The sequence below is a fragment of the Myotis myotis genome, unplaced genomic scaffold (genome assembly GCF_014108235.1).
Source record: "Myotis myotis isolate mMyoMyo1 unplaced genomic scaffold, mMyoMyo1.p scaffold_m19_p_15, whole genome shotgun sequence".
NCBI classification, from domain to species: Eukaryota; Metazoa; Chordata; class Mammalia; order Chiroptera; family Vespertilionidae; genus Myotis; species Myotis myotis.
Window position 1 is genome coordinate 49228539 of NW_023416319.1, and position 10296 is coordinate 49238834.

Here is a 10296-nt window from a genome sequence, read left to right on the forward strand (position 1 = left end):
TCGGCCCCCTGGTGGTCAATGTGCATCATAGTGAACGGTCATTCTGATGTTCAGTCTATTTGCATATTATCCTTTTATTATATAGGATACACATAGCCCATGGACATGGGCAATAGAGTAGCGAAGACCTGGGGATGGGTAGATAAGGGCTAGGGAAAGGAAAGTAAGAGGGGGAAATGGGAAATATCTATAATACTATCAACAATAAAAATATATTTAAAAAAAAAAATACTCATCACATTTCTAGTCACATGTTTAATGTCTCTTTCCCATTATTCAAGCGTCAAGAAGGTAGAAACGCAATCTTGTTTCTTTATGTGTTCCCAGCACCAAGGTCAGTGCCTCACACATAATAATCATTTGTTGAAAGAGAAGGTATGAATAAGGACAACTTCCTTTTTCTGGGTAACTCTTATTCACCCATCGAGGACCAAGGCCAGATGTTATATCCTCTAGGTTTCGTTACAGTCAAATCGGATACATTTTTGGAGCCCTAGGGCCTAGTTTGGAACTTGGTACATGATTCATATATCATAGATATTTGTCAAATAATAATTAATTCTGGCCAGAAGTTGATAATTGTTGAAACTAAGTGATGGGTATATGAGTAAGGTTCATTACACTGTTCTTTCTCCTTTCATCTATATTTTTAAATTTTCCATAATAAAAAGTGAAAATATTTATATCCACCTAAAGTCAAGCGAAAGTGTAGTCGAAGATGATCTTGAGGTTCTGGCTGAAGCAAACCAGTGGGGGGTGGTGCGGTCACTGGGGTGGATGAAGTGGGGCTGCATCCAGACGCGAATGCGCACGTGTATGGCTAGCGTGGAGAGGGCTCTTTTCGCCCCATGAAAGTTCTCTGAGGTCAATAACAGGGATGAAAGAATAAGTTTTTATTTCAACACCTTTAGTTTTAAGTACTTGAGGGCATTTCCAGTCAGCTGTGCAATAGTTAGCAGCTACAATAAATTAAAACCTCTGCCTTGAACAATGAGCTATGAGAGGGTTCTGGATGGTAACCTTCTCCCTCATGATCCTCGATGGCCTCTGGGGCACTGATCTGGCTGACCACCGGAAACTGTCCGCTATCTAGGGCGTCTGCAGTGAATACTGTGCCCCACCATTGCTTCCTTCCCACTTCTCATCCACACTCTCCCCTCCTTCTTTACTGCTGTTTTATTGCTACTGGGGAGCGATTTATTGACATCGGCGAGGCATCAGTGGGTGTCACAGCTTTATGTTCAGCAGCAGATAGGGTGTCAAGAAAGTTCTGGTTCCCTTTTGACTTCACCACCTTCTGACTGCAGGTCGCTTGACCTTTCTGAATCTCAAATGCTGCCTCTGAAAAATAAGGATAACAATCTTGGCAACTTCACAGGGCTGACTCCAGGATGAACGCACACAAAGGGTTCAACGCAGAGCCTGGCACAGTGTGAGCGGTTGAAAAACAGAAGCTATTATTATTGCCAGTGCCGAGTCCTCCTCGGCTCTGCACCTGGATGTCGGGAGAGCTGCCTCAGGAGCAGAGCAGGCTGCCCTCCGCCATGGCCACTGCTCTGTGGTCCCACAGGCGCCCATGAACGACTGCAGGCTGGGGTGTAGGGTGGCGCCAGGATGGCAGGGTCGGCAGAGGGGGCTGCACTGTGGGGCCTGGGAATCGTGTGCAGGGTTGGCGGCTGGCGCTTGGGCTCACCAACACCGGAGGATCCCACTCACAGCCCTGGCTGCCTCAGCCCCCGCCACCCTGGCTTTGTCTGGAAGAACATCCAGATGTCCGGAAGGTTGTTCAGCTGTCCAGTCCAATTACCATACTACCCTTTTATTATTATAGACTAGAGGCTTGGTGCACAAAAATTTGTGCACTGGGGGTAGGGGGTCCCTCAGCCCGGCCTGTGCCCTCTCACAGCCCAGTGTTATGGGTTGACTCAGCGAGATAGACCACCAACTCAGAATTTAAATTTAGGAACCTTTATTAAGCTGGCCAGCTGTCTGCAGTCCCAGCACCCCACCAAAACAAAGGCTGAACTGCAGCCCTGACTGCAAGAGTTACAGCATATTTATTTGCAAAAACTACAAAGTTACAAAGCCTTGTTTATGCAATTTGTTCCCGACACAGTATAGCATTATCACCTTCCTATCTATGTTTTCCAGGAACAGAGAGCACAGTATATTGAGGAGGGACCATGAGACCATATCTCAAGGCCTGACCTGATGTCAGTACCTTCCTATCTGTCTGTTCCAGGAACAGACAGTACAGCGCACCCTGATATGCAGCCCAGTACATTCCCTACTGGTCTTATTGGGAATCAAATCTTTGATTCAACATCCTCCTCTAAGATTCTGGAGTATTGGATGTATAAAACCATTAACTTTACAGCCTGTATTTGATTTTGTATGAAATTGAGGAGCCATCTGGCAATGCAGGGGCCAAATATGAGCCCTAGGGGGAGCAGAACGACTGGTCCTGCCAAGGAGGAGAGCAGGGTAGTTAGCCAGGAAAATAAATTCTCATACCAATTGCCTTCAGCCCTTCTAGCCTCTTCTCGGTCAGCCAGCCGTTTTCGCAGCTGGCTAAGGCTTTCCCTGATCACCCCCGAGTGGTTGGTGTAGAAACAGCAAGACTCTCCTAGAGCCAGACAGAGGCCTCCCTGCTTCAGGAAAAGCAGATCTAGGCCTCGTCTGTTTTGTAATACTACCTCTGCGAGTGAACCAAGGGAGTCCTCCAGTTGGCTAACAGATTTTTGAGAGAGCTTAAATCTTGATCTATCTGCCCACTTAACTCTTTATAATTCTGGTGGCCGGTTGCTAGGGCGGCTGTTCCGACGGCCGTGGACCCTGCTAGTCCTATTCCCATAAGGAGGGGGACTAGGACGGGGGCCCTTTTAACCCTTCTGGGTTCGAGGTTTAAATGTTCTCGGCCCCCTTCTCCCAAATAGTAATATACCTGTGGGAGGATATGAGTTAGAATGCGTAGTCCAGGGTCCATCGGATTCTGGAGGACTGGAGAGAAGATGCAAGGGGTTATACCAGTTGTACATGCCCACCAAGTCCCCTTCGGAGCTACTAAGTAGGTGGGGGTCTCTCCTGTATAATTCTTTGGAAGGGCTCTAGGGGAGTAGGGCTGGGACTCCCCGAGCTTTGTGACCCAGGGGAACCAGGAGGTTTAGCTGGGGCTGGGTGCTGTGGCTGGCTCGGCCTCTCTGGCTTGTCTAGGGGACGCAAGAGGCCAATCGGGTTGAACCACCGGGGAAGAGTCCGGCGTTGAATGGTGAAGAGCCGGCCAGGGTCTCGGCCACTAACATAGAGTCTTAGTCCCCACGTCTTTGCCCCTTCCCATTGGTCAGTCCACCAGGCGAGAGGCATGAGGAGGACGGGGTTACAATTTTCGATCGTGCAGTTCTTCTTCGGGGCCCCAGGTCGAACCTCTCTGTTCAGACGGAGGAGCTTGTCGGTGGGAGGTTTTTTCCATGGGGCTAGGGTCTCACAACCCCAAAAGGCACAATAGAAGTCACTCTCTCCTCCACAGTTACTACCCCCTTCCCGGGGGCAGACATAATGTCGAGTGTGCCACAATTCTTGCTCTAGGGCTAGGTCTTCGCACCCGTAACCCCTGGCTTTGGTGACCCGGGGATGGCCCCCGGAGCCATACCCAGTCGATGCAGTTTTGCTACAGGAATTTCCCCAGTTTTCTCCAAACAGTTTACAGAGATCTGTCGGGATGACAGGCGCCACTTTTCCAACAACAGAGCCTATAACAGTCCCATCAATAGTACGTGTGACCTCCCAAGAGTAATTTCTGGCCGAATGGGGATTTCCCAGTCCCGGCTGCAGGCAGATGAGGAGAGTTAGGAAGAACACCGAGTGAGTCTGACCTTCAACGGGTCTCCGGTCTTCTGGACCCGCCATCCCTCAACGCTGTCGTTCGTTTTCTTAACCTGCGTACAATGGATCCAGTGCCTCTTTCCTGCGACTTTGATGGCGGTTGGAGTGCTCAGCACCACCTGGTAGGGTCCATCCCATCTAGGTTCCAGGCTGCCAGGGTCGTGACGCTTCACCCAAACGAGATCTCCCGGAGAGAAGGCAAGCTGTGTTGGACTGGATCTCAGCACGTCCTCCTCCTGTACAGCTCTCACCACCCGTCGTGCCGACGAGGCGCTGCTCTGCAAAGCCTGTAAGGACTTAAGCAAATTTCGGGTAGACAGTCGGGCAAGCTCTTCCTAACCTTAGGCGGGGAAGAAGAGGTGGCGGCCTGCCAAACATAATTTCAAAAGGGGTGAGTCCCTTTATGTATGGAGTGCACCTAGCTCTGAGGAGAGCAAAAGGAAGGAGACTTACCCAGTTTTCACCAGTCTCTAATTTTAACTTAGTTAATGTTTCCTTTAAGGTCCGATTCATCCTCTCTGCCTGTCCAGAACTCTGTGGCCTATAGACACAATGCAATTTCCAGGTAACCCTCAGGGCCTTAACTATGGCTTGTGTAACTTTGGCAATGAACGCCGGGCCATTATCGGACCCCATGTGTAGTGGCAGGCCAAACCGGGGGACAATTTCAGTGAGGAGTTTTCTAACTACTACCTGTGCTGTCTCTGCCTTGGTTGGGTATGCCTCAGGCCAGCCAGAGAAGGTATCAATGAAAACCAGCAAGTATTTATACCCTCCTTGTCCTCCTGGTATCTCAGTGAAATCCACTTCCCAGTGTTCTCCAGGGTTCTGTGGTCAGAATCGCTGCCCCGGCGTGGCCACAACAGGGGGCCCTTGGTTTACCCGGGCACACACTTGGCACCTCTAGCCACATCTTGGGATATTTTCTGGAGCCCTGGGATGTAAAATTCTCTTCCCAGTAGTTCTGATAGCTTCGTTCCCCCCAGGTGGGTGCTCTCTTGGGTCTGGGAAGCGATGGTCCGCCCCAGGGCTTCTGGCACTATAGGCCTTCCATCTGGCAGGATTAGGCATCCAGCCTCTCCTTCCTGGGACCCTAGTTTCACAGCTAGCCTCTGCTCCCCCATCACATAAGTAGGCTTCTCTGTGAGCCTTCGTGCTGGCAGGGCTACGAGAACTTCTAGGGGCCTTACTGGTCTTTTAGCCACGTCCTTGGCGGTTTGGTCTGCAAGTCGATTTCCCTGTGCTTCGGGACTATCACCCTTCTGGTGCCCTTGGCAATGAATTACTGCCACTTCTTTTGGCCCCTATATGGCTGCCAGGAGGTTAAGTATCTCAGAAGCATTTTTAATGTCCTTTCCTCCTGAGGTCAGGAGGCCTCTTTCCTGATATAGGGCCCCATGCACATGTACAGTGGCGAAAGCATATCGACTGTCTGTGAAAATGTTCACTCTTTCCTTTTCCCCAACGGAGAGCCTGAGTGAGTGTGTAAGTTCTGCCTTTTGGGCTGAGGTGACTCGTCCTAAGAACCTCCTTTTGTGTCACCACTGCCACCCCCGCATACCGGGTACCTTCCTCTACGAAGCTGTTCCCGTCCGTGTAGAGGGTCTCATCTGGATTCTGCAGGGGCTGGTCCACAAGGTCCTCTCGGAGGGAAGTGAGGGCAGTCAATGTCTCCTCGCAGTCATGCAAAGGGGGCTCTGCCTCCTCATCAGGGAGGAGTGTGGCCGGGTTTAAGGCAGCTGTTTTCAGGAAGCTGACTTGTGGTGGGTCTAGCAGTAACACCTGGTACTGGGTAATGCGGGCGTTGGACATCCATCTCTCCGGGGGGCTCCTTAATAAGGTCTCAACTGCATGCGGAGCAACTACTTGGAGATTTTGGCCAAAGGTTAGCTTTGAGGCTTCCTTTACCAGGAGGGTGGTGGCTGCAATGGCTCTCAAGCAGTTGGGCCATCCCGAGGCCACCGGGTCAAGTCTCTTACAGAGATAAGCTACGGGGCGTTTCCATGGTCCTAGGGGTTGTGTGAGGACCCCTTTCGCCACCCCTTTGTTTTCAGCTACATATAGCTGAAAGGGTTTGGTTAGGTCTGGCAGGGCGAGTGCCGGGGTGCTTACCAGGGCTTCTTTCAGTCTCTTATAAGCCTCTTCTTCCTTTTCTGTCCAGACCAGGGCGGCCTCCTTTCCCCCCATTGCAGAGTATAGTGGTCTTTCAATTTCTGAAAAACCTAGTATCCATAGCCTGCAATAACCCACTGCCCCGAGAAACTCCCAGACTTGCCTTTTGGTGGTAGGCCTGGGGATTGACAAGATGGCCTTTATTCTGCTACTGGGTAAAGTTCGCCTGCCCCCTTCTATGTTGTAACCCAAATATGTTACTCGGGTAGTGCATAGCTGAGCTTTCTTGGTTGAGACCCGATACCCCAATGATCTAGGGTGGTCAGCAACTCTCGAGTGGCCTGCCTACGGTCCTGTTCCTCCTCCGTGGCCAGTAGGAGGTCGTCTACATATTGGAGCAGAGTCACCCGTGGATGGTCCTGACGGAACTCCCGGAGGTCTTGGTTTAGGGCCTCATCGAACAGAGTGGGTGAGTTCTTAAACCCTTGTGGCAACCTAGTCCAAGTTAACTGTCCAGACTCTCCCTCTGTCGGGTCCACCCACTCGAAGGCGAAGATAGGTTGACTCTGCCTTGCCAGGGGAAGGGAGAAAAAGGCATCCTTTAGGTCTAAAACAGTATAGAACCAGTGTTCTGGCTTGAGGAGGCTGAGAAGAGTGTAAGGGTTCGGAACCGTGGGATGGATAGTCTCAACCCTCTTGTTTACTTCCCTTAAGTCCTGTACTGGCCTGAAATCCTCAGTCCCTGGTTTCTGTACTGGCAACAGGGGAGTGTTCCAAGCAGATTGGCAAGGAATCAAGATTCCAGCCTCTTAATGTGCTTGGCGATTCCCACTCTCGCCTTCTGGCTCATTGGATATTGCCGGACTCTGACTGGGGTGGCACTGCTGATCAGCTGGACTACAATTGGAGGCCGGTGTTTAGCTAACCCTGGCGGATTGTCCTCCGCCCAGACTGCCGGGATAGCCTGTCTTAATTGTTGGAGATAGGCATCTGCTGAGACTTCCCCAGGCTCCTCCTCATGTAGTAAATATTCCTCCTGTAAGGGCAATGTCAGGAGATAGATCCCCGCAGTCCCTGGATCTTGCAACTTGACCTCTGGCCCTGGCCCTTCAAAAGAGATTGTGGCCCATAATTTATTCAGCAAGTCCCGGCCTAGCAGAGGGTAAGGGCACTCTGGCATTACTAGGAATGAGTGAGTCACTGAACCGTTTCCTAGGTCGCTGATTCAACCTTTAGTCCATGGGTAGGATTTCACTTTTCCAGTTGCCCCTTTGATGGGGATTTTGGTCTTAGAGACCGGACCCACTGGCTGTTGCAGGACAGAGAAGGTGGCTCCCGTGTCCACAAGGAAGTCCACCTTTTGGCCCCCCACTGTCAGAGTTATCCTGGGCTCTTGGGGGCCAGCTGAGCCCTGACAACCCTAATCCACCTCCTCCACCAGCACGGGAGTCGGTTCCCCCGCACGTTCAGGGCACTCCCTTTTCCAGTGTCCTTCCTTTTTGCAAAGTGCACACTGATTTCTTCCAAGCCTGGGTTGGACTCCTTTTCTCCCACGAGGCTTTCCTTTATTCTTATTGTCACTCAGGCCCCTTGGGCCTTTTTCCTCATTTAGGGCCATGAGGACCTTGGCCATCCGGGTGTTTAAACCTGCCGTCGGGTCCTCCCGATTATTAAAAACCTTCTGGGCTACCGCAACCAACTCAGAGATTGATTTCCCCTCAAAGCCTTCTAACTTCTGCAATTTTTTTCTAATATCTGGGGCCGACTGGGAAACAAATGCAACAATGACAGCCCTCCGATTTTCTGGGGCATCAGGGTCAATGGGGGTATACACCCGATAGGCCTCGCACAGCCTCTCCAGGAAAGCTGCCGGGCTGTCATTAGGCCCCTGGACTGTCTCTGTCACCTTAGAGAGGTTTGTGGGTCTCCGAGCAGCAGCTCAGATGCCCCCCAATAGAGTCTGGCGATACCGATCGAGAGCCTTCTTTCCCCTCTCACTATTGGGATTCCAGTCAGGTCGCCTGGAGGGAAACACAGCCTCTAATCTGTCTTGGTCAGAGGTAGGCTGCCCATCCGGACCCAGTACAAATCTCCTCCCTTCCGCCTTGACTCTCTCTCTCTCCCCCGAAGTGAAAAGAGTTTGCATCAATTGTTGGCAATCATCCCAGGTAGGTTGATGGGAAAAAAACACAGACTCTAAAAGAGAGATTAACCCCTGTGGGTTCTGGGAGAAAGAAGGATTCTGGTTCTTCCAATTGTACAGGTCAATGGTAGAAAAGGGGACATAGACCATGAAAGGTTGCCCATCTGGACCCAAATCTAAAGGGCCTGCCTGCCTAGTGGCAGCATAGGAACTGCAGGACTGGCGGATGCCGCTGGGTCCTGCAGGTTCTTCCCCTCTCCCTCTCTCTCTCCATATGCTGTCCCTTGCCTAGTGTGAGGAGGGGAGAACGAAGCCGGGTCCTGGACTGGTATTTTCGGAGGAAAGGGAACCTGCTGTGGAGGAGGCAGAGGTTCCGGGCCAGGGTCTTTAGCCACCGCCGGGCCGGCGGGTGGGGAAGCATAGGGGGGAGGCCTGACCTTGGGGAGTGCCTCCTCACTTGGATCCTGGAGAACAGGGGGAGTCTTGTCCTTCTGGGCCGAAGCCAAGAGGACTGTCTGTCTCTATTCCAATTTCTTTTTCTTATTCTGACAACTCTTTAACCACCTTGGTTTTTCAGCCAAAATATCAACCCACACTTGAATATAGAGAATTTGGTCGGGGTGACCCGGCCGGCCATAGACAACATGGTGAACCCGAAAAGCGGTGGTTAAATCATAAGTCCCTACGTCCGGCCATCCCACCTGGAAAGTGGGCCACTCTCGTTCACAGAATTTCTGCAAATCAAAAGCATTAACATCATATCCGTAGTCTCTGGCTCTCTTCTTGAAGTCCTGAAAATTCTTAAGAAAACATTGCAGCGGGGTGCACACAGAAGCAGACGACGACCCCTGACCCATTTTGACAACAAACACCAAACAACAAATATCAGACAGACAAACACTAGACAGACAAACCCGGTGCAGCCTAGAGTCGCACAAACCAGGACCCCAGCCACTGTCATGGCCGCGGGTCAGGACCAGGAGTACCGCTGCATCCAGCCCTCTGTATAGGTCCTTCCGTGGGACGTCCCAATTCCAGTTTAACAACCAGTCCTTACCTCTCTCGAGAGTCCAGGTGGCTCGGTTTCCGAATTGAAAGTTTGGGGTGGACTGGAGGCCTCCTTGATAGTCGTTCTCCACAGGTGTGGGGTATCTCGCTGAGTGCCTGGCGACAAGCGGGGGAGAGCCTCCTGCCTTGAATAGGGGGTCCCTCTCCTCCCTGCCGGGTATCTCGATGGAGCCTCCAAATGTTATGGGTTGACTCAGCAAGATAGACCACCGACTCAGAATTTAAATTTAGGAACCTTTATTAAGCTGGCCAGCTGTCTGCAGTCCCAGCACCCCACCAAAGCAAAGGCTGAACTGCAACCCTGACTGCAAGAGTTACAGCATATTTATTTGCAAAAACTACAAAGTTACAAAGCCTTGTTTATGCAATTTGTTCCCGACACAGTATAGCATTATCACCTTCCTATCTATGTTTTCCGGGAACAGAGAGCACAGTATATTGAGGAGGGACCATGAGACCATATCTCAAGGCCTGACCTGATGTCAGTACCTTCCTATCTGTCTGTTCCAGGAACAGACAGTACAGCGCGCCCCCATATGCAGCCCAGTACATTGGCAGCCCTCTGGGATGCCCACTTGCCAGCAGAGAGCAGGCCTAAGCTGCAGTCAGACATCCTTAATGCTGCTGAGGAGGCGGGAGAGGCTCCCGCCACCACTGCTGTGCTGGTAGCAATCAGCCGGGCTTGTGGCTGAGCAGAGCTCCCCCTGTGGGAGCACACTGACCACTAGGGGGCAGCTGCTGCATTGAGTGTCTGCCCCCTGGTGGTCAGTGTGTGTCATAGTGAGCAGTCATTCCCAGTCTTTCTGCTGTTAAGGTCAATTTGCATATTGCCCTTTTATTATATAGGATAGAGGCCTGGTGCACGGGTGGGGACCGACTGGTTTGCCCTGAAGGGTGTCTCAGATCAGGATGGGGATCCCGCTGGGGTGCCTGGCCAGCCTGGGTGAGGGGCTGATGGCTGTTTGCAGGCTGGCCAAGTCCCCCAGCAGGGATCCTCACCCCATGGGGGTGTGGCCAGCCTGGGTGAGGGGCTGAGGGCTGTTTTCAGGCTGGCCACACCCCTTTCAGGGTGGGGGTCCCTACTGGGGTGC